The sequence below is a fragment of the Microtus ochrogaster genome, chromosome 10 (genome assembly GCF_000317375.1).
Source record: "Microtus ochrogaster isolate Prairie Vole_2 chromosome 10, MicOch1.0, whole genome shotgun sequence".
Taxonomy (NCBI): domain Eukaryota; kingdom Metazoa; phylum Chordata; class Mammalia; order Rodentia; family Cricetidae; genus Microtus; species Microtus ochrogaster.
This window is the reverse complement of record NC_022016.1, coordinates 15,757,934-15,783,838: the sequence shown is the minus strand read 5'-3', so window position 1 is coordinate 15,783,838 and position 25,905 is coordinate 15,757,934. Positions and strand designations below refer to the sequence as shown.

At 35.8% G+C, this 25,905-nt stretch overlaps 1 long non-coding RNA gene across 1 annotated transcript in view; it reads left to right on the top strand.

Annotated features, from left to right (window-relative positions):
* The window catches only part of LOC113456646, a 793,133-nt gene that overhangs the window by 552,011 nt on the left and 215,217 nt on the right, over positions 1–25,905 (top strand). Inside the window, exon 3 of the long non-coding RNA XR_003377403.1 lies at positions 15,042–15,110. This is a non-coding gene — a long non-coding RNA (uncharacterized LOC113456646). The remainder of the gene's footprint in view (positions 1–15,041; positions 15,111–25,905) is intronic.

Sequence of the window (25,905 nt, the reverse complement as noted above, 5' to 3'; positions counted from 1 at the left end):
AGAGAGAGAGAGAGAGAGAGAGAGAGAGAGAGAGAGAGAGAGAGAGAGAGAGAGAGAGAAACCCTACATGTTGTTGGTATCCCGGTCCTCCCCTATTTATTATAGTGTTTTTGTCATCTCTCTTCAACTGTTGACCTACTGTGAAAAAAAAAAAAAACAGTAGCCCTTACATAGTGTGGAGTTGCTGGTCCTTTACTTAAAAATTCTGTAAAGTTGTGAACATGGACACTGAAGCTTCAGCAGCATTACGTCACCTGCTGTATCACAAAAGAGAAGAGCCCAACTAAAAGTAGAAAGCGAAGCAGATGCAAAGCATGAGCCGCACTCACATGTAGGACAGCAACTTCGCTTTTGTCGTTCGTTTCCCCCAGGGAAGCAGATTCCTCTTTTAATCCAGTGCAGACTGTTCTAAGGCAGCTACTATTTCTGAAAGTGTTGAACATGCAGAGCCAAACTTTCTAAGTATGGTGTACAAGAGGCAGGAAAAACATGATGTATTCTTAAAATGCAGGAAAATAGGAGGAGGCCATACTAGGTGACTGCAAAGAGGCCTCCAGGTCTGTGCTCCATGCTGTTCTTCATACACCCATGTGGGAGTAACGGGATACTGTGCTCTGCGCTGACATCACTGTTTTCTTTACTGAGATTTGTGTCCCTCATGTCGTTCATGCCACTTACATGTGCCATTCCAACTTGTTCTCGGTCCCCCCACCTATTCAGTTAAGGATCAGAGCTCAGGGCTACTCTTTATAGTTGTGTCAGAACTGCAAAGTGTCCTAACTGATCATCTCATTAGTAACTCTCTGGATTATGGATGTTGTTTAATAATCTTCAGTTCTAATAAAAATCAGGTAGGAGAGATTTTCTTATCGTAGTCTCTTAGCATTTCAGTGAAAGATACACCTGGAAACAGAACACTTGTAGAAGGTATGGCAATTAATCTGAGGGTTTTTTTTTTGCCCTCAAGGACAAAGACATGAGAGGCAAAAGGGTTACACATATAAACTGACAATTATCAGAAACTCCTTTCTTGCCATTATAAATATGAATGGTCATAAATACTGCTTTCCTACAGAAATTTTTCCACAAGCTCTCAGTGTTATTTAATGATGAGGATTAATGAAGTTGTTGCATACAGTTTCAAAGCAAGCAATACTGACTGGACTTGACATATGGAATCAAACTGGAGACAAAACTAAATCAATGACTACACAGGCAAGAATAAAGCTAGATTAAATACATCTTGCATAAAGGCCTGGCTGGACACACAGGTTAACACAGCATGAGACAGCAGCTCCAAATGTCTGTATACCCAAGGTTGTAAACCAGGCAAAGACAGAGCAATGACTTGACCTACCAGAGTCTGGAGGATCAAAATTCTTTTTGGCTAAAAGTGTGAAGTAAGATTGTAAGAATTTTAGAAGAAAGACGAGAAACTCACAAAAATGGCTGAAGGAATAAGAGAGCTGAGGTAAAAGAAATATATAACAAAGGTCAAAAGTTAGAACAAACTATAACAGAAAAAAAGTGGCAATGGTTTGTCTCACAGGAAAGGTTTTATGTTCTTTGCAGCAAAGAATGGAAGGCAAGATTTAAGGTTAGAGAGAATGCACAGCTCACAGGCAGCTAATGCTTTACCAGGAGGCTGTGAGGGGAACTATCAGAAATGAAGGTGAGTTAGCAACTCTGCTGAGGAAGCATGTGATAATTCAGATATGGGGTGGTGGCATAAAGAGGGAACAATTCTGTGCTAGGTTTTGTACCTGTGTAAGTCCATTTGACCTTGCTTGTAAAAATTATGAGCTCAGGAGAAATCTCTTGAAGGTGGTAAGCTGTGGTTAAGTAAAGTGAACAGAATTGCCTGTGGGCACTCGATGTTATTTCTGGTTCTCAGAATGAAATAAACAGGTTAATGATGTGGGAACGAAACTGAAACTTTCCAAAGGAATCCTCTGTATTACAGGACAGTGACTCACACAAGGGTGCTCTTCCTCTGTAATTTTGTCTTCAGACACTGTAATTTCTTACTGATATGTACATCCTTAACTTTTATTTCATGGTCAGCAACACTCAAACCTTATTTGTGGTAGTTCATAAGGGACATTCTTTGGTATAGAACATTGTAGAGGGAGTTTGGAGTAGTAACAGACCTAGAAACAACATTTCCAATGGCACTTAAAAGTAAATTACATTTTTTCGGTTTACACTCTAGTTTAAATGTTTATAGTTATTGTTGGGATGTGTAAAAAGAAAAGTCATATGATAGGTGTATAGGGGTCATACAATTACATATTTGTAGTATTTTGATTTGAAATAAAAGAGATATTTGGTGATTTCCCCAGAATTATGCCATCTTCTTGCTCATCTTCACTAACTGAGTGGGGAGCAGAGGCTGGTCTCTGAATGCAGTCACCATTGTCTCCATTCTGATAAGTGGTGCATATTTGGATACATTTGTTTTTCCCTTAAATAATTTCAAATACATAAGAGGAAACTTTGAAACACATTACTCAGAAACACTAAAGAAGAATTCCTAGGAGTTTTATCTTTTCGTGTATACTTTTCCATTGTAATATACAAAGTCATATAGTTTGAAAAAACATTTTTGAAAAATTCAAACCTCATATATTTTAGTTTTGATGCTGTATATGAAACAATATTTTCTTAAGTTATTTGGTAAAGGCTTGACTACCATGGGAATTGTAAGCACAACCAGAAATGTGGCATGAGCCTGGAAGTCTAGAACTATAGAGGTGCTTGAGGCAGAAGGAATCTAGTTTTGGCAACCAAAGTAAGTTCAAGGGCAGCCTGAGCTACATAGAGTCAAAGTGTCTCAAACTCTAAAAAGCAAACACAAAAAGATTAAAATCATAAGAGACAACTATTTTACTAGAAAAATAACTTAAATTTTAATGCATAAAACTGCAAATCTATTGTATTAAATAAAATGTTAAACACCATAAACATGTACTTTAACACGTGGTTTATTAGTAGAAAGTAAAATTATCTATCTGATGATTTAAAAAATCTAGCTACTGAATAATTTTGCAAAATATAACAATTTAGGTTATTTTTTAGGTTAATGTTTTCCTATTGTGGAAAGGATCAATTCAATAGAACTGAAATGCTATTTTCTTTACTTAGAAAAAGAACAAATGACAGAGTCACACTTACTCAATATTGACTTAACTTATTTTATCTAAAATAGAATAAAACTTGTAGTTCTTAACCAAATAAATGAATCAAGTCTCTTTTATAGAGAACGGGCAGTATATAAACGTTTCTTGCACAACAGCACAGACTAGTGGCCACTGTTGGATGTGTCCTCAGACGTATGTATTTTGACATTGCATTAAAGTTATACATTTAAATAATAAATATGATAACTTCATATAATTTAATTAAATTAATGGTAATTATTCAAGTCCTTTATCAATATTTATCTTAATTTATTCCATACTGCTAAGAAGTTATCTTCAAAACGATTAGTGAAAAAGTAAACACATAAGTGCCTGAGCAGAAAGCTGAAGATGTCTTGTTGAGATGAGATTTCTGTGTATCATTGCTTTTAAAGTCACTGTATCTAATAACCAACAAGCTCTGATCTCCTCAGTAGCACACAGACAAGCTGAGACCATCCCGTGGCTACATCTCATAGATACTAACAGGCTTTTTTTTTTTTTTTGCTTTTCTAAGACTATAGGTAAATTTATTTTATACATCTCTTCTAAAGAGTTAAATGTTAGTTCCCTTAAGTTCTTTTCAAATGTTCAAATCTTTATCTAAGTAATACCTATTATTTAGTAGGTTTCTGGAAAAATCCATCTGAGAAGAAAACAATGCTTTGGGGCTAAAGAAAAGTTGTGCGTATTTGCACAAACGTCCCTAAAGATGTGAACAGAAAGGAAAAGAGACTAGATTAAGAGATAGTGTATATGTTCATTTTGGCCTTAAACCTTGGATAGTTTTCGGGCTTTTTTGTTTGAACTTCCCAATACCCATGGAGAAGTGGGGGACAGACTCTACTCTGACATAGTTGGAAATACTGGGGTAAAGGACTCCTGCTGGTATAAAAAAGAGAAATGGAATACTAAAGGCTCAGATATGTGTGGTGGATGAATCAGAGTGACTTTAAACTGTGTCCGTGCTCTGACTCCTGGAAGTCAGTGTTGATCTACATGGGGAAGTTATAATTTATTTAGTTTTGCCTTATCCATGCAGACTATTGACTATCAATTCCTTGAATGCTGCAACTTTGAAAGAAATTGCAGTCTTCCTGTGTTTAGTTTCCTAATCTACATATTGGCTAAAATTTCAGTGACTGATAGGAGTCTACTGATGCTAAATGAAATCATGTTTATATATACTGAAAACAGAAAGTGGCAACAAATCCTTCTCTAATTCCAAGTGCTAGATTCTCTGTTTGAATTTTTGGCTATTTTCCTTGCTGCTGTTCTTCGCATAGCAGTGATTTGAATTCTCCCACTGATTATGTTTTTACACAGAAATATCAAGTCGGATCGCATTTATCACTTTACTCAATCTCTTCGGATCTAGATCCAATATAAACAATTTTAGTAATCCTTTCTGACCTATTTCTTTTAGTTAGAAGAAACTTTCAATAGTATCATTTATATATTTAAAACCTGATGGTTTATTTATTATACCATTTTTATTATTCAATCATAACATTTTTTTATAAAAAAATTCTTAAACATAATATTTCTTGTTCATTATGAGACACAGTTATGGTGTATTAGAGATGTCTCAGTAGTGGGAAGACCACATTTCTTGGCATTCCTGGGACTGATCACCTGACTTTCATTTTATGTGTTCTCTGAGGAGGCATAAAGATTTTGTTAAAAGTCTGATATTTTGTTCCTGTTTTACAAAGTATGAAAATAATCAGTAATCTAATCAGAAAGATAAATTAAATCACAACTTCCATAACTTGGGGACAAAATTCACCTATTTACTCCATAGGTATATTCTGGTAAATATCAGACTGTACCTACTATCTTTTTGCAAGGGTGTAGGGTCATTTAAACTCCTCTGTTTGACACAAATACACTCTATCACCAAAGTGTCTCATGCTACATTTCTCAGGACATGGTCCCTCCATTATATGGTCAATAGTTGTGCTTTAAAACTGCAATTCAATGTGTGTACACAAACTTTTGGCATTTGTCTTACAAAAGGCAAAAGGAATTTTGCAGATATGTGCAGGGGGATCAGATGGTTGGGATGAGGGAAGAAGGCTCTGCAGTGGTATCTAATCCTAAGATACCTCCTCTAGCATCACTGCATCTTGTCTGGTCTCTTTATGACTTGTTATTATTTAGATGAACAGTATTACCACATTTTCTCATGAGACATTGAATTGCAAATCTAAGTGACCAAACATCTTAGAAAAAAAGCACTCATGCATTTTGAACAATATTATGAAGCCTTGTAGAGGTTCATGAAAACACTTCTTAACCCTTGAATACAGAAAGGTTTGTTGGTAGGAGATAAAATTCCTTTACTACTGGAATTTACTCTCGGTCAGTAAAGTTTATGTAATCAGTTTCAAAGGACTTTCTGTAACACTGGGACACTTTGAACAAAAAGGAGTCATCTTGTGTGACTGGTGTATACTGACTAGCTGGAAGTTGCTGGTTCTGTGAATAATCTGGTGCATAGCTCAATCAGAGAGCTAGAGTCAAGTTTATGTTCTCTTCAGTGTGAAAATGGAACCAGGTATGTGTACATGACAAAAATAAAAATGTAGCACATGGGCACATGAAATTTCACTCAGCCTTTAAGAATAATGAGACTATAAAATTTTCAGGAAACAAGTAAAATAACACAGGTTAAAATGTACAAATACTGCATGCTCGCTCTTACATTTTGAAACTAGTTTCTAATTTGTACATATTTGTCTTCATGGGGGAATGAATATATTTAGAAGCCAAGGAACTAAACAGGGCCCATAAGAGGAGAAACAGGGCTTTAAGAAAAGAGACTGTGGAGGATAACACAACGTGTGATAGGAAATTGGAAGGATAAATACCAGAATTAGAAATGGATAAGCCAGGACTGGACAGAGACTTGGAAAAAGAAAACAGGGGGGGGGGCTACCAAGATTAAATATGCATGGAAATTCTAGGGAAAAAGCTACTTTTTAAAATAATTTTTAAAATAACATAAATCTCTTTGCCTTATGGTTCTGGAGAATAAGGGAGTACAGAAACATGTGGCCAGCATCTGTTTGACAGTTGGAGAAGAGTTGAAAGTTATAAAATCAGATTATATATGAGAATGTCATTATGAACAATGTTTTGTATACTAATTAAAGATAGTAAAATTGATTACTAATATTGTTTTTAATTTACAACCAGAGAACTTTGTATTTAATATACTCTCATGCTTCTAAAGTTTTGTAATAACTTAAAGGTTAATGCTTCTAATATTTGAGAAAATGAAAGGTTAACTGGGTTCCAGAAGCAATTGTATTGATTTATGCTAAATCGAAAGTTAGAATTTAAGTATCTTCAGTTTAGATTCAATGTTTTCTCCTTCTTAGTCTGTTACGTGTGTCAACTGGTCTTATGCTGTGGGAATCCAAAATTTTTTTCTTTGCTTTTCTTTTCTTTGCTTTTTGAGTACAATAATATTTTTGTTCACTTAAAGCAATCTAGTTTATTAAGATACAGATAGTTACTTTTTACTTTTTTCTTTTCTATTTTTGATTTTGTGTAAATACATTTTTCTCTAGTCTATTTATTCCATCCAAACACTCTATATATCCATCATTGCTCTCTTTTAAATCCATGGTTTCTTTATTCATTAATTTTATGATATAATTCCATCATATTCTTTCCCTTCTGCAATTCTTCCCAAACCCCTACTTCCCAACTTTTTTGAGTTGGGGATTGGATATGAAGTTAAGTCCAAAATCTTCCTGACTACTGTCCATAGTAAGTAAAGCTTACTATCTGTTTTTTATAAAATGTCACAAAGTAACCGGGCAGTGGTGATGCACACCTTTAATCCCAGTCCTTGGGCAGCAGAGGCAGGCAGATCTCTGTGAGTTCAAGGCCAGCCTGGTCTACAAGAGCTAGTTCCAGAACAAGCTTCAAAGCTACAGAGAAACCCTACCTCGAAAAACAAAAAGTCACAAACGTTTCCAATTCTAGATTGGAATGTGGCTTTGATGCTCCCCTGTGTAATGAATGCATAGGGACCTTCTGCTTTGCCCCTGAGTTTCTGAGTTCAGCACATCTAGAGATCCTTGAACATTTAGCCTCTATACAGGACACACTCAGGAGTCCAGCTGGTCAATTGTCTCTCTTCTGGGATCTCCATGATCTGCATTTAATCTTCCACAGAAAGCAACTTCTTCTTAAGTTCCTTCTTCAGTACTAACATACTAGTGATACTGCTAACAATTCTGCACATGAGTTCCCCTGAGACATCAGTTCATAGTCAGGGATTATACCCTTGAGTGAGTAACAGAGTATCCTGGGTTGTCAGAAAATAGTCAGGACAAATCAGCTGCTGTCTTATAAAAAGTTCTCTTTAACAAATCTGGCCATCTAAGATGCTTGAATAGATAGTGTTTAATAGGTTAATCAAGCTTGAAGAATATCTCTGCCCTCCATCTACTCTTGTCTCTTTATGCTGATTGCAGACAATTGTTTGGCAACGGGACAGAAATAGAGCCAGCTTTGAAATACACCAGGCAAATGACCCGGTGCCAGGTGTGCAGGTGAAAAGGGGGTTAAATTTGCACTTATCTTTTATGTGCCCACAGGGCCTTATTTGTTGGTGTCTAAATCTCTGGGAAAAGCAGTAGGAAGTTTAAGCATTTTGCTGCCGCTGCTGCAGCGATCCCGGGAGGGTATTGCCCTGTGTCTTCCCATTATTCTTTGTCACTGTGCTTCTAAGAAGAAATACGTTTCAGGACTGTGTGCAATCCTGCAGAGGCTGCTTTACTCTAGCCTGCAAGACGTTCCAGTCAAAATGCTGCCATTGGGGATGTGCTTTTAAAGTGGATATGATCTTGCCTTGAACAGATGAGGTTATCCAATATATTAAGAATCTCAGAGAGGGTAGCTGATAATGAGTTATGGTCTAGATTTAGTTACAAAACCTTAAAAAAGTAGCTTCTTCTTGCCCTAAGTGTCAAAATTTTATTTAAATTTTTCAATCATTTCATGCATATCCTCTAGCAAAGAAACTGTATAATTTCAGTAAAATAAAAATGCTGACAATATATTCATAATAGTGACACACAGATTATAGATGAAATTTAATTTACAATTTTTGGTCGCATTAAATCTTTAACAAGTAACAAAGGTATGAAATATTTGTTTCTCATTCTTCAATTTTAGACAGGAGAAAATCAAGGACTAGAAATAGTTCTCTTTGCAGTTGTTGTATTTTAAGTCCATAAAATGGCTTATTGACCTCCTGAGAAAACTATTTTCTATAGATAAGATTTAGAGGCCAGTTCTTTTGGGCTGGGTTGTTCTCATTCCATCATTTTCACATCTTTGTTTATTTTATTTTTAGCACATTTAAGATTAATATTAGAAACAGTTTAATGATGGGCTTTCATTATTTTCAGTGTCTTTAGATATAACCATGTCATTTGCAAATCACAATTTTTGTGAAGGTAAGTCAGAATAAATGTAACTTACAATTGTTATTTTACGAAGCTATATTCTTTCCACGGCTATACAATATGATTTTGTGAATTGTTTAAATGCATTTTTTCCAAAGGGCATGCATTTACTGTAGGAAATGATCTACACTTTTTTTAATTCTTAATTTTCAGAAAGTTGGTATATTTCTACTAAAAATAAAATGTTTTTAAATGTCCTGCTCTTCAAAACAAACAGAAATTATGAAAGAAAATCAGTCTCACCCATGCTACAGTAAATTTGGTTTGCAAGAAGGTGGAGTTGGACAGTAATAGGTTTTAAAAAGATTATCTAATTTTCCAACAGTGCATTTTGCACTTTGTGTGAAACTGAGATGGAGGAATCTATTTCAATTTGATTAAACACATTTAACATTGATGGCTCTCAGAGCTCAATTACAATTTTCAGTTAGTAATTTTCTGTAAGATTCTTTTTCTCATTTTCCCTCTTATCTTTAAAAAAAAAAACTTCCCTTGCACCAGAAGAAAATACTAAAGCCATTATACATCATGACTAACTCAAAAATCTTACTTGGTGAGTGCATTAAAAAAATAAGATTTTTCACCTATTTCTCACTATTGGTAAATTCTGTAGCAGTCTACAATAAGAAAGCATTGTGGGAATTAGTTCCGTCCACATTTCCCTGTCTTAGAGGCAGGCAGTAGTCCAAGAATTTGAAAGACCTCTTCTAATTTTTTTTATTTTTTTTAATTTATTTTTTTATTGAAAAAAAATTTTCACCTCCTCCCAGCCTCCCATTTCCCTCCCCCTTCTCCCACTCCTCTCCTCCAGTCCGAAGAGCAGTCAAGGTTCCCTGCCCTGTGGAAAGTCCAAGGTCTTCCCCGCTGCATCCAGGTCTAGGAAGGTGAGCATCCAAACTGGTTAGGCTCCCACAAAGCTAGACCTCTTCTAAAATGCAACAAGTTTCTCCTTGTATTTATCTTTTGGGGTCCTTAAGAAGCAGTTTATTAACTTACTGGGAAAGTTATTTTCTCTATTAAAAGACTTAGAAGTGTGTGCCCAAATTTGTATGTTCTGATAGCTGAATCACTTCCCGTTGGTTCTCCAAACAGTGCTGGACAGTCTGTCAAATGGTCAGGGTCGCTGAAGGTTATTATGGAAGGATAGTGAGCATGGATGGCATCTGATATTCTCTTTAATAACAACAGGGTTGTGGTGATTTGTCAATGTGCATAATAAGTATAATGAATAAGCGATTAGAGGCCTGCCTGCTCTATTACTGTAGATAAAATATTGGACTAATGTTGGAAGGGTGCCTGTTGAATTGAAGTTACATCCTCAATGGAAAAAACTAATCTCATTGAATTCCTAATCCAATATTCTCAGTATGTAACAAAGTAGAAGACTTCGGGGTACTCTGGTCAATAGTGAATTCACTCGTAGCTAACGATTGAACCATAAATGTTTATCTCATTTCTTCGAGTACACTGAGTTTTTCTCGACAGGGTTTTACCAAATGGTGGAGGGAGTAATTTCACTCATCACTTTTATTCCATTTTATCATACATTTAAACTTTCTAAATCTTATTAATATTTCTTGTATAAAAATGATTTTCAATTTCAGGGTTGATCACCTCGATATAATTATGGATGTAAGATGATATATTAAAATATATTTCAAAAATTTTTGAAGGGAATTTAGATACTAAAGTTAAAGTTCAATGCTATATGTTTTTATAAGACAAGTAACAGGGTGGCCAACAGAGATAGAATCATTGCAAAGATTAGTCAAATACTGTAGCAAACTTGGTTGACTGAATCGCCCCTAAATTGTAATGGGAATGTATCAGCTTTCCATTTGGAACTTTAGTTGAGCAGTTGGAAGAATCCTGGCAGTGTTCATGCATGTTAAAGGTGCATGTGTTTCCTAATCCTGTGTGACACCTGTCACATATTCTGTCCGTATGATGATGGGCTAGCACACTCTCTACCATAGCCTGTAAATACGTGCTCAGTAAGTTAATGGCCCTTACAATGTTTAGCCAAGCTTACTGAGAGAAAACATCAGTGAGTTAACATATTGGTTATGTTATAGATCTTAAGGTGAAAGCCTTCCAAAGAGGCCTTAGGAAACAGAAGTCACTTATCCATGATACTGTCAGCCTTGACTTGCATTGGTTCTTAAAAAAGAATTAGGGAGTTAGTATCCTTCTCGCAATAGTATTTTCATACACATGTGTGGCATGGCGGGAAGCCATGTGCACTGTCAGATTTGTGTTGAAGTCTGAAGGGAATCTGAAGAGATGGTGAGAAAACTGAAGCCTATTCCACCTGAGGATTTAAACTGACACATTTGCTTCCTGCCTTTAATACACAAATGGTAACATAGGTTTCTGATTCTTGAAAGCCATTCAGACGTAATAGTATCTTTCTGCCAGGCAGTAGTGGCACACGCCTTTAATACCAGCACTTGGTGTGCAGAGGCAGGAGGATCTCTGTGAGTTCAAGGCCAACTTGGTCTACAGAATGACTTCCAGGACAAGTACCTAAGGTGCTCAGGAAAACCCTGTTTGAAAAACAAAAGAAAAAGATTTTCTCTTGCCAATAAATTAGCAATTCATTCATAAGGAATTCAAGTATCAGAATTGAGCAAAATTTATAATGGAAGAAATGAAGTATAGGCAATCTAGAATTGACAATTTGTGGAATAGTGAGTCCGTAAGGGGCTTAGAGTAATGGGATTCAGATTTGAGAGTGTTGGAGATACACATCTGGGTTCAACCTGACCAGCTGCTGGGCAGGAAAGAGGGAAGAGAAGATTGCTAATCAATACCTGAGCGAGAAAAGCAATTTTGATGAATGAGCAGAAACGAGATCATGAGATATGAGTCTGAGAAAATATTACAACACCGTAGCCCCACCAGTGAACTGACCATGAAACACATGGCCTTATACTCACATAAACAATCTTGCATAACTTTTCTATTATAGTTTTTATTGGATAATACACATTCAATATATGTTTATAGCATTCATTATTTTACAAAGCTAAAGACTTTCAAGAGAAGGACTCCTTTTTTTATTTTTTAACTTTTCCTTCCAATTGTGCATCTTTACAATCATCAGACATTCTCTTTACATAATTCCTTTTGCAATGAGGACAGAAAACAGCTTCATCCTTTATTTTTTATTTTCTCCTACAATTATGTCTCATTTAAGGCCTGTATATTAATGTTGGCTTTACTGTTCGAAGAACTGAAAATTTGGAGTAAATATTTCCATGTTTCTGTGATAAAAATACGCTGTGATAAATTGTAAAAAGCAGTTTAGGGGAGGCAAGGCTTCATTTCAGCTCATATGCTACAGTCCATCATTGAAAGAAATCAGTGCCAGAACTCAGGCAGGCAACTTAAGCAGAAACAATGGCAGCATGCTGCTGGCTGCCTTTCTCACAGCTTAATATTAGCTAGCTTTCTTATTGGGGGTAACCTGTGACAGGAATGCTAATACCCTCAGGTTACCCTCACCCATTTCATTTAACAATCAAGGCTATCAGCAGAGATGTTCTCACAGTGTTCTGCCTGTCTCTCCCCTCCCGTTCAACCCATGCTCCCAATTTCCTCAGGAGATCTTGTCTTTTTCTACTTCCCGTGTAGATTAGATCTATGTATGTCTCTATTAGGGTCCTCATTTGTTGTCTAGGTTCTCTGGGATTGTGAGTTAGACTGATTTTCATTGCTTTATGTTTAAAAATCACTTATGAGTAAATACATGCAATAATTGTCTTTCTGGGTTTGGGTTACCTCACTCAAAATGATGTTTTCTAATTCCATCCATTTGCCTGCAAAATTTAAGATGTTGTTATTTTTTCAATCTCAAAAGGAAAAAGAAAGCATAATTAACAAATGGTGATGGTGTAACTGGATATCAACTTGTAGAAGAATAAAAATAGATCCATATCTATCACCATCCACAAAACTCAAGTCCAAATGGATCAAAGACCTCAACACAAAGCCAGCCACACTTAATGTCATAGAAGAGAAAGTGAGAAGTACACTTCAATGCATTGGCACAGGAGAAAAGTTCCTAAATGTAATACCAGTAGCAAAGATACTGAGAGAAACAATTCATAAATGGGACCTCCTGAAACTGAAAAGCTTCTGTAAAAGGACACAGTCAACAAGACAAAGTAACAGCCTACAGAATGGGAAAAGATCTTCACCAACTTCATATCAGACAGAGGTCTTATGTCCAAAATATACAAAGAACTCAAGAAATTGATAATCAAAAGAACAAATAAACCAATAAAAACATGGAATACAGACCTAAACATAGAACTCTCAATAGAGGCACTTAAGGAAATGCTCAACATCCTTAGTCCTCAGAGAAATGCAAAGCAAAACAACTCTGAGATTCCATCTTACACCTGTAAGAGTGGCAAAGATCAAAACCACTGATGACAACTTATGCTGGAGAAGTTGTGGGGTAAAGGGAACACTCCTTTATTGCTGGTGGGACTGAAAGCTGGTACATCCCCTTTGGATGTTAGTGTGGCGATTTCTCAGAAAGTTAGGAAATAACCTTCCTAAAGACCCATTAATACCACTTTTTGGATATATATCCAAAGGATGCTCAATTGTGCCTCAAGGACAAGTGCTCAACAATGTTCATAGCAGCATAGCAGAACTTAGAAACAACTTAAATGCCAATCGACCGAAGAATGAATAAGGAAAATGTGGTACATTTACACAATGGAGTACTACACAGCAGAAAAAAAATGACATCTTGATATTTTTCTTTATGTTCTGATAACAAAAATTAATATTTTAAACATAATTTCTTATAAGTATATGAAGTGTAGTACTTCCAATTTTTTAATATTAACTCTAGACAAGAATCAATTATCAAATAATCCAGCTAACAGTTTCATTCTAACATTAATATGTTTGATTATGAACTTTGTATATGTAAGTTATATTATTAATACATAAAATAGAAGTAAATATAATTATGTATCAATACAAAAATTTACACAATAAAATCATAAAATAACTTAGTATACCATAAAATTACACATAAAGGTATGTTTTTCAACATATATTTCAAAAGAAAACAAATTTCAAAGCCTAAGTTATTTTTTATCAGCCAGTAGATATTTTGATACCAATCAGTTTAGACTTGTTTGTCTAGTACAGAATCACACCAGATAGCACAAGTACAGCCTCCGTAAATATTCCTAATTTGTTAGATTTTTAGTACATTTATTATTTTATGAGAGTGTCTCAGAATCACAAATTGACCTAAAACTCAACATGTAGTCGTGTTAGAGTTGAATTCATGTTTCATGGTCTAGGAATTAACCTCATAGAAGAAATAAGGCTCATAAGATGAGAAATGAAAAATAGATGAAATTTGTGTTAGAATTCACAAACCAGTGTAATCAACAGTCCAAGAAGTTCTGAGCTCTCACTGGGCTAAGCTGGAGCTTTAGAGGCATTGAAAGAGTAACAGTTTCACAGAAAGAAACTTCTAGAAGATAAAAATGTAAGAGGTTTAGGAATCACAAGTGGCCAATCATGATGGAGGCCTGAACTCAGAAATGGACAGAATTTTTCAAAGTACTTTTGCATTCAAATGTAAATATCAACCCTGAGTGCTACCTTTGTTCTGACCACTTCTGCCATATAGTTTACCTTCTGCCATTAAACATAGTGTATTGTGTGAGCCGCTGGAATGTAGATTTTTTTTTTTTTGGCTTAGCTGATAAATCAGTCAGCTACTGATTTGTGTGTGTTTCATTCACACATATGGAGGGCATTCTATACACATTGTTGTCTGTAGTTGTGGCCTCAGTGATTTTACTGAGAAAAGTGCTCAACTTTCCAAATACATGTCTATAAATTGAGTAGTAAATTAGAAGTCTTCAGATAATCCTCAAAATTTGATGGATGAATGTGTCATGTTTTGAGGAGAAAGCTTCAAGATATTCATTGGCTAATATTAGGGGAAATTCTGACATCTTTACATCCCATTGAAATTCAGAAATTCTAAAACATATTTCCAGATCTCACACAGAAAATTGAAAGTATGTTTTTGTAAATTACATTATCTTTTAGGGAAAGAAAATGGTTTTGTAGTTAGTCAAGAAATGCTTGCCCATATAGAACAGTGAATATTTAAGGATTATGTATAATCTTTCAATATTATGATCTATATCACTTTTCATTAGGTAACTAAGAAAGATTCACATTTTATATTATGAGTTTTTAACAATAACATCAATTTCATGACTCCGTAAATACTCAGAGAGTGTTTTATCTAAATGCTAATTTAGATTTGGAGCACAAAGTTCCCACAGATGTGGATTAAAGGTGTCCCCATTTTCTTCTTCAGGGGAATCTTGAGGAGTTTCGCTCTTTTCATCCTCCAGTCGCAACTCCTTTTCAGGGGAGGCTCTTCTTGGTAAGTCTTACATGCTTCTCTTTGTGAGTTTAGTTTAGTATGATCTGCATACCTATCTTAAAGTAGAAGAGAAATAGAGATGTCAAGATCATTCAGGAATTGCAGCATTATGTTAAATGGGAGACCATAAGTTTGCTACTATTTCAATCATTCTAAAGTTAAAAGTACTTTTAAAAACTGTCATTGTAAAATTGAAATTATATGCTTGATTAGATACTGGTGATTTTCTTAGTTTAGAATTTATACTATCATTGCTGATCACTTTTGTTTAAATAGTATATTCAGAAATACCTCAGATTATAAGCAACTCTGGAAAAGCCATCTTTGGAGAGATCTGAAATTAGAGTGATATCCACATTCTTCTTCAGTTGTCATGAGCATCACATTCAGAACATCATTGCTTAAATTATCAAATGGCAGTTTCAAGCATGCTTTATTCTCAGACAATTTTGTTTTATTTTTCAAGACAGGATTTGGCAGTGTATTTCAGCCTGGCCTTGAACTTATAGTCTTCCTACCTCAGTCTCTGAATGCAGACCTCAAGGTATACACCACCATGCATTGCTTTTTATCAGCAAAAACCGTGTGTTTTCATGTGCACTGGTGTTTTTGCCAGCAAGTATGTTTGTATGAGGGTGTCATTTCCTTTGGAACTGGAGTGCAGACAGTTGTGAGATGCTATTTTGGTGCTGGAATTGAACCCACGTCCTCTGGAAGAGCATCCAGTGATCATAATCACTGAGCCAACTTCCCAGAAACCCCTGACACCCTTTCTTAAAGTGGAATTTAAAGTTTAATCATGTGCATATGTGTGTATAGGTATGTGCAGAGGATACTATGAATGACTAAGGAGTCTCAAAGTGGGCATCTCATTTCCAGGAGTTGTAGTTGCAGGCAGTTCTACACTACCTAGCATGAGGGCTGGGAACGAAACAGAGATCTCTGCAAAGCAGTTAGCTCTCTCAAACACTTAGCTCCCTCTTCTGCCCTAAGTACTAGAAACATGGAGGAGATATGTCCACCCATTATAAATGCTAAGGCTGGAGACTAGACAGTGACCTGGGTAATTGAAATGCTTGCTAAACAAGTGTGGAAACCAGAGTTTGTATCCTCATCACTCACACAAATGTTGGATGGTATTGATGGCCCTGCCCATAACTCCAACTTGAGCAGGTAAAGAAGGGCTGTGGTTCCTCTTCCCCAGGATTATTGGCTACCAGTCTGAAAGGGTGGAGGTAACAGAAGAAGCAAACAAGGTTCATATGGCTATAAATATGATGAAGATAGCCTTCCAGGAGATAACTTTAGGGAGAAAACTCAACTTTATTCCAGAGTATAAAAATTATTTAAGATTGGAAAGCATGGGGACAAACCCTAACGTGCATTAAGTGGCAGGCACTTATCATATAGCTGCATTAGTGGAAGCACAGGCTTATCAAAATGCCTAGAATCTTAACTCAATATATGGCACTAAGGAAAGAGTGTGGGGAACTAAGTCAAGGGTCATCCTTAGGAATCTGGGCATAGAGACCTTCTCCAAATAATAGCAGAACGAAAGCAGGAAGCCTCACTGGGGAGGGAGTCCTTAATGTTGCCTAGCTTGGATAAATCTGATAGGCCACAGTAAGCTGCAACCTCTAAACCGTAGAGCCTCCCAATACCAGGTGATCCCCAGAAAATGTTGGTTAACAAGATTTGTCATCTGGGAAAGCTATACATTTGACTGAAAGACCCTGCCCCAGTGAACAAAGTGAGTGATTAAGAATGATTCCTGAAATCCAACTCAGATGTCCATGCACATAAACACACACTTATATTTGCAAACCCACACATGCAAATCATGTACACACATACATATAAGCACCATACATGCCAACATGCTTTGAAAATTGAATTTAATTGATATTGATGTAACACATGTCATGGTAAGAAATATATTTTATAAATGTATATGTGCATACATATATGACTACATCTATATATATTATGCATATATATTTATAAATATATACATACACATATATGCATACAATGTTGTGGATGAAAGTTTGAAGAGACTTGAAGCAATACTTAGTAAGTATATTTTAATATCTCACTTCTGGGAAGTTGAGGAAGTAGAAGAATTCAAGAGTTGTTATTAAGGGAAATCAAATTGCCAAGTGTTTGAGAAAGAAACCTGATATCACAGGACTATCTCCACAGTATCTGTCTAAATCAATTTCTAGTTCCATACTATGGCTACTGTGTGGTTAGATTCCTTAGTGAGATTAGCTCAGAATTGTTGTTGGCTCTTTTTTTTTTTCAATTTTATTTTCAGTGGCAAACTTGCAGGTGTTACACTATAAAGAAAAGGCATTAATATCAGAAGAGTATAGTAAAAATTCCTTTAACCAGTGTCTTTCCACACATGAAACTAGAAGAAAATGAGCATTGGTTCTCATGGGGCAACGGATAATGTCTTCTGGACAGTTTCATGGTTTCCCTAGTCTGACCTTTTACAGCAGAACTAACAACTCATGTGTCAAACCCCTGCCCAAGTCTACAAGAAGCAGTTTTTATATTAAATGATACTTTCAGGACACTCCAGTCTAGATACCATTACTCTGCAGTCTTACTGATTATCCATACGGCTTATCTGAGGTTTCCTTCAATTCAGGACTAAATGTTGCTAAAATAATTTGAAATCTATTTAAATATTTTGTTAACCAGAATTAATTTTATAGTTCATCCCTTTAGAAACCCCACACTTCACTGAAATACAGATATACTTTCTCTATGATGTTGCTTTATCAAAGTTAACAATAAGCTTATCCCAGTAGAATCCTTGGATCCATAGTCGCTCAGACTTCCAGTCTCCTGCACACAGCTGGCTCATCTAACGTCTCCATTTAAGGAGTCACCTTCTCTGTTGCCAAGTTAGAACACATGTTCTCTAGCACATATTAAAAGTACTATCTTGAAGTGTATTTTCTCTCCTGTAACATTAGAAATGGCCTTTTATGACCTCCATCTAAATAGACTAACAGATTCATCAATTTTATTACTTCGTTTTGAAACACACTTTCCTGTTCAGTACGCTCAGTAGTAAAACACTTAACAAAATTGTTTGAGCTTCTAATACTAACCACATGCATGAATGCTATCTCACATCAACTTAGTTTACCACCTGCTAGAACATAATGGCTATTTAAACAGCATTGTTCAAGGTTTCTGATGAAGTAATCCACCTCAAACCAAATAGCACAGCCACAATAATCATTTATGAGCCTGGATAGATGGTTTAGCAGTTAAGAGCACTTGGGGCATATCCAGAGGACCTAAGTCTTCAGTTAAGGGTGATAGTAATGGAATTCAGGTTGTCTACAACAACAACAAGAGCACTAAGCCACTGAGCCAGGTCTCTAGTTCCTATCAGGATTTTCTGAGTATGAGGAAATCTGTGGGGACCCCTCCTTTCTCTTACACACATACCCTTGAGGTATTTGTGCCTGAGTACTTTTCCTGTCCAAGATACCCCTCTCAAGGGTCAACATTTGCTCTTATCATCCGTTAGATATCTGTTTTCATCCCTTAATATCTTCACTGATACACTCATCTAGTCTTTTAGTGTGAGTGATTCATAACTCATGCAAATCATTTTATCCCCCTCACATCTCAACATCTCATTCCTGAGAACTCACAAAATTTCTCACCACATTCATTTCTCAACTTATGACAAATTATAATTTAACTCATATTTTCCCATGGAAACATCTTTGCCTTCCTATTCCTCTCGGCTTAGGGGTACACTTTCTTTAGAAGAAACTCTTGGCCTCTCCATTCTTATGGTTTTATGAAGGCATAAGTCACAAACAATGCCACACCAGTTTGGGATTATGATTAATAGGGTGGTATTTATTTAAAGGGGAAAAATTTTACCGATCACTGTCCCAGACAACAGCCCTCTGCACAACTAGGAAGGGGGTCTAGTCGCCAAAGGAGCAGGAAGTGAAGAGAGAGAGGAGAGGGAAATGGCCGCTTTTTTAAAGGGAGAAAGACCACGCCCCAATGGCTGGTATCTCAGCGGCTATAGGCTGGAGGAGCGGAAGGATCTCCCGCAACAGTTTTAGGGGTACACTTTCTGAAGAAGAAACTCTTGACCTTCCCATTCCTCTGGGTTTAGGAGTACACTTTCTGAAGAAGAAACTTTTGGCCTTCCCATTTCTCTGGGTTTAGGGGTACTCTGTCTGAAGAAGAAGCTTTCATATCCTTCAAACTCTCTTACATTTTACAATCTCTCATGGTATCTTATTACTACCAATGTTGAATATATGGAAAATATTATAGGAAATGAAAAATGTAACTCAGTGTATTTTAAACCATATCCAATATGCTTAATTGAAAACTATCACTTGAATGGGGTAAAAAGAAAAATATTTTGTCTAGAAGAAGAAGGTAACTTACACCAAATAGAATATTGTATCAGTTTTGGTTTAAAATGCTGTCATAAAACACCATGATGAAGAGAAACTTGTGGAGAAGGGTTTTATTTAATATTACAATTCAACAACACAGTCCATATCAAAACAATTCAGGGAAGGAGCTCAAGGCAGGAACCTAGATACAGGGTTTAAATCAGAAGCCAAGGAGGATGCTGCTTTACTGGCTTGCTCTCAATAGCTTACTCAGTCTGTTTTCTATTCACTTCAGGAACACATGTCTAGAAGTAGCATCTCCCATAGTGAGCTGAGCCCTGCCATACCAGTCGTTAATCAAAAAAGGTCTCACAGGAGGGAAGATTTTATTAATGTGGTTACTTCTTCCCAGATGACCTGACCTTGTGCCACATTTGCTGAACACTAACCAGATCAAAGGTCATGCTGGGATATTTCAGCATTTAACTTGTCTCAATTTATTATAAGTTTCAATTGCATTAATATTTTTATTTAGGTGTTTTCTAGTAAATGTGATTTAACAGTCAGTATCCATGGACTGTACTGATTCAACTAATCATGGATTAAAATTTAGAAATACATACTTCTATACAGAACATATAAAATCTCTTTATTTGTGTCACTTTTCATTCTTTTCTAAATAATTCAGTGTAATAATTTACGTAGCACTTTAACTGAAATCAGAATTAAAAGTGGTCCAGAGATTCTTCAGAGAATACAGGGTAATATGTGCAGACTCTGTGCACACTACACAGAGTTCATTTTTATAAAGTATTTCAGCATTGATGGGTTGTGGCATCCACAAGAGATACTGATGCCTTACTAAGGAAACAGAACTATTGCATTGTATCCCATAACTTGCAATATGTGGTAATATCAGTGAGAAGAGTTCTAGAGCCATTGTATGCATATGTGTGTGTGCCTGCATGTGTGTTTATAATGTATAAGCATTATCTATATAATTATTCAATAAGTAAATAAAGCATTATGTTCTCCTATTAATTTTAAAATATAATGACATATTTAGTCAGTGCATTTTGGTCCATTTGTACAAACATTTATCATGACCAAAATGTGACATGAATGATACATAATGCTTCTTTCTGAAGTACTCATCTGTATTTATAAACGAGGGACTCATTTTTCAGTGTCACCAAAAGAAAGCTGCAAAGTGTATCTAATCATCACCTCTAGACTTAATACTTGCTTTCATCTGAAACAACTGTTTTTAATTCATAGCAGAATTTCTTGACCATATTCTCCAGATACTAATTAATTTACTTTTCTCCATATACATAATGAACTAAAACTTGTATTTCATTGCATTGATGGTAATCTACAGGAGACTCAATCCCAACATTCTTGTTACTTTCAGGAAACTGACTTTACAGTTCCTATCAATGGTCTGAGGGAACTGAATTAATAGAAGGATTTACCCCCTTTTATTTATTCTACCAAGGCCAAGTCTCTAGAGGAGTGCTTCATATTGCAGACATTGCATTCTCTGGTTTTCTGGCTGGCTTAATGGGATGTTAACATCGATTGGTACTATTTCTCTGTCACCTGAGAACAGCTGTAGGCTTTGTGGTGGGCTACTGTTTCACTTCCTTCTCGTGTCTTTTTTTAAAATTGGGCATCACTAAACCAAATGTCTTCCATGCTTATGGGACCGCAACTTCCTTTTCTGAGGAATGAATTCTTGTAAATGTGTAATGCACCCGGAATCCAAACCACACCACATTGTTTATGTCAAGCCTGTAACAAATAATATCAGATTCTCTGAAAGTGTGGGCAGCTCAGACATGTGCTGTTATGAAACTGTTGCCCTCTGGTGAATGCAGGACTATTACTAAGATTTTGTAAAGCTGAGCATAGACTGAGATAGTAAGTTCTTTTTGTACTACAGCCATTTTAAATTCACTCAGTGAGAAACTGAAGTAGGATCCAGAACTTTCCTTGTAATTTTTAAAAAATTAAAAATGGACATTATAATTTTCAGTATTTAAATATTTAAAACAATGTGAATTTTTGTTAAGGCTCTGATTTTTCCCTACTGAGGCTTGTCTTCCCTGACTGCCCATGTGGGCCAGATGCTGTAACAGTCCACAAGTACCAAGTAGTATCACTGTGAACAATACTAACTTGTGCGGTAAGGTGCTTACTTGATTGTCATGGCCAGGATCTGTAGGTATTTCAAGCTAGTATCTCTCTTCAGTGGATTTTGGGTTTCTCCAGAAGCATCATCAATCTCTAAAGATTTGGCAGTGTCGGTCATTTAAGTGGTAAACCCTCAGCACTCTGTTTAAACATTTCCTAACAAAACGCTTCTTGCCTCACCTGTACATTCTTTTTCCTAAGGTATTTTATCTGCCTGACCCTCTTTGTATAAGGTTCTTTTCACCCTTTGCATTTATCCAAGAGTGATAATGAAAGCCACCCCAACTTTAACAAAGTTGTTTAATCTACCATCCCTTCTGATTCTGCTCCACTCTCCTATTGAGATGCTTTCGTCATCCTTCAAATTCTTGAAGTCAGTGGAGGCCTTCTTCAGCACAATTCTCTCTCCAGGGCAGTCTTCAGACATACAATTTCCTACTATCTCAAAGTAGGTTGACAGATTTAAATGATAGTTACAGTTTACGTATCTCTTTGATCGTTAAGAACGAACATTGAAAAGAATGAGAAATCTACCACTAAAGTTGGTAGAAATCTTATAAACCTACAATACATTTGGATGTGAAAAGTTTGCTATTATGTGCATTTCAAGTGCTTATAATTTAGTATAGATTATTCTCAGATAAAATTGCTTAATGATAATAATTTCAAAATCCCTTGAAGGATTCAAAAAATGGAAAATTTGTAGGATTAGTGCTAAAACACATGGGGAAAATGAACTGCGGGGTCTGCTTACAACATGAAATAGAAGGTGGAGTTTTATCTTCCTTCAAATATTGCTTTATGAGTGTTCATTATATACTTACAATGAAAATTCTGGGAGATGGTCATCAAAAAAGTATATAGACTAGAAATATTTTCCTCCTCAAGACAGCAGATACTCATATTAAACAGGAAACCATAATAAACAACACATGGAAATGGTTGTCAGAGGAAAGCAATCTTTTCAAAAGAAAGAAAATCTACAAGACTTTATTATATAATAGTATGCAAATTTATTACAAGGGAAATTAAAATGACAAATGATTATCATGATTTACACATTGTAAACAGTTATCTTGTATTAAACACATTTTATGACACTCAAAAAAGTAAATTGTACAGTCGTAGAACATTTGAAGTTACTTATTTAAGTAGTGGAAGATATATCACTATCACAAAATACAGGAAGTAACTATGATTGAAATAACTCATAAAATTCCAAATATAAATAGTAAGCAAATACCAATTAAAGTTTCCATTAGAAGAATGTGTATTTTGAAACAGTTAACTAATGTATGTTTTGAAACAGTTAACAGCTGTGTCATCTAGGACCCAAACCTGTAAGAACAGGTAACGATATCATGAACAGACAAATGCCCCACTTTATATTAAATATCATTTCTGATTTCAGGATGCATTTATGTTGAGCCTGAAGAATTTGGAATCATTTTTACTTTGGGCTTAACTTGCAATGGAATGCAGTAATTGAGTTGTTGTGGTTGGTGAGAAAGACAACAGCGAACGTAACACAATTGAGAACACTGATGTTTCATGATGCTGTCATGACTCTCACACTTTATTTGAACATAAGAAGTGCTAAGCTTGCCGGGCGGGGGTGGCGCACGCCTTTAATCCTAGCACTTGGGAGGCAGAGGCAGGTGGATCTCTGTGAGTTTGAGACCAACCTGGTCTACAAGAGCTAGTTCCAGGACAGGCTCCAAAACCACAGAGAAACCCTGTCCCCCAAAAAAAACAAAAAACAAACAAAAAAAAAGTGCTAAGCTTGAGGTCTGGCAAAATGCATGTGTGTTTCTGTTCACATGGAGAGAACATGGGAAAGAACAAGAGCAGATACAAAAGAGCATGAGACAAGTTAAAAGCACAGGCTTTTGAAGAAAATACAGTTTTCCTCCCTCGAATTTGTGAAAGAAGTTATAGCAAAGTTGACTTTGTTGTGACTAGGGATGGACAGGTGTTCTTACTTTTAGGACTAGAGTGCCAATTAGGAAAACCTGCAATATGGCCTTGAAGATTCTTTGATATCTCCTGTACTAGAAATATTTGTAAGAAACTGGACTAGAACAGAGACATGGCTTTGCTGTATGGAGACCAAGAAAATGCTTTGAAATGGGATGTGTGTATAGTGTTTACAGTATATAGTAACATTTAAAGTTATTTGTTTATTATTTTTGACATAGGATTTCAGTGGATAGCTTCACTGTCCTGGAACTCACTGTGTAGACGAGGACGCCCTTGAAAAGATTCTCCTGTCTCTGTCTCTCAAATATGGATATTAAAGGCAGGCACCATCATTAATAGATATATTTAAAGTTCTTATTGATAATAGTATTTGAAACACTGTGGTTTCAAGGAACTTTTAATAAGATCTGTGATCTATTTATAGCAATTTTTCTAGTTTAATTAGTCATAATACTGACACAGGAATTGACAGTCTGTGTATATTCAGTCATTTTCAAAAAATCTCTCTGATTTTGTGCTTTATAAATACTGATTAAATTATAAAATATCATTTTTATTTTAACTTTCAAACTTGAGAAGAATATAAATTTTTAGTGCAATTTTATTTTCTATTATAGAATGCAATCTCATCCAAGGGCAGATTTATAGAAAACCAATGTAAAGGTTTTTGGAGTCATAAAAATACTGAGACCTAAAGTATTTTAACAGAACAACCTAATTACATCTGTATAATTCAGTAAGCTCACAGCTTTTAGTGGTGAATTATTGAGAACATGAAAACAATTAGCAAAAGAAATCATTTTTAAATTGGACTGTAGGATTTTGGCTCCCATCTATAGCATTTTATTCTTTCCAGTAGTTAAAATAAAATTTGGCCAATGTAAATCTTAATCTACCCAATCTACATAAACTGCAGTAAATTAGATGAATGATTTTTCTCATAATTTATAATGAAATACCCCTCTGTAAAACTTGTGTTGGTAAGCTTTTAATTTGTACCTCATTTCCTTTCGGTTAATTCCTCAGGCAGCAGCATTGTCAGGTCATATCTGCATGGGAAGGATGGTGTTTCCCAATGGCTCAAATGCAGCAAGGGTTCATTTGTTGTTCACTAGGTGAACTGGTAAGCTAGCATGTTGACATTGGAATTTCTTTTGGGGAAAGAAGTTAGAGACCAGATTAGCACTACCAGTTTCATCATCAAACCGACTGCAGGTTTGATTAATTCTAACATGAGGAAGGTGAATGAGTCTCTTTCTTGTAGTTTTGTCATCTCTAGATTTCTATACAAAGTGTCCTGCTCAGTCATAAGAGTGCTCCAAGTGACTGACATATAGAACCTTTTCTGTGAATGCCTGTTTTTTTCATACCTCTTACCTTCTTTACACCAGACCTCAGGAGATGCTCTCAAATATTATCTGTCAGGTTTACAAAACAACATTAAGCAATTATCTTGGATTTCCACATTCTGTGGTGGGACAGGAAGATCTGAAACTACTAGAAACCAGTGTGTGCGATAGGGACCCAAGATTGTCCTGTTTTCATGTCACCTTAAGGAATGAAGAAAGATTTCTTTTTTGCACAGCTTACAACAGAGCAAACTCTACTCTAAATTCAGCACTTTTCTCCCTGTATCATGATTTTGGTTGTAGTTGTGGGCAAGGGACATAGAATATTACATAGTTAAAACTAAAGCTACACATTCCTCTTAGGTTGTAAAAGATGATTTCTTGGAAATTCAAGGCATAGTAATGTTGGTTATTCTGTTTTAATAAAGTCAGATGAAACTTAAAACTGGCTGAGTATACAATAGAATGGTACTTTGAGTATACAGTTTTCAGTGATACTGTATTTTAGTGTCTTTTAGTGGTTGATAAGACATGTGTTGATTAGGGTATCAATTACAGTGAAACACCATGCTTAAGAATCACCATGCCTGATGGGTGGTGGTTGACACACATCTTTAATTCTAGCACTCAGGAGGCAGAGACATGCAAATCTCTGTGAATTCCAGCCCAGCCTGGTCTACAGGGCAATTTCAAGAATATCCAAGCCTGTCTTGCAAAACCAAAACAAAAACCAAACCAAAACAAACAACAAAAAAACAAAACAAAAACAAGATGGCCACAAAAGCAAGTTGGGTTTAAATAAATTTGTCTTGCATTTTCATATTGAGAAAACATGGACAAGAAGTCAAATAGGGCAGGAACCTGAAGGCAAGAGCT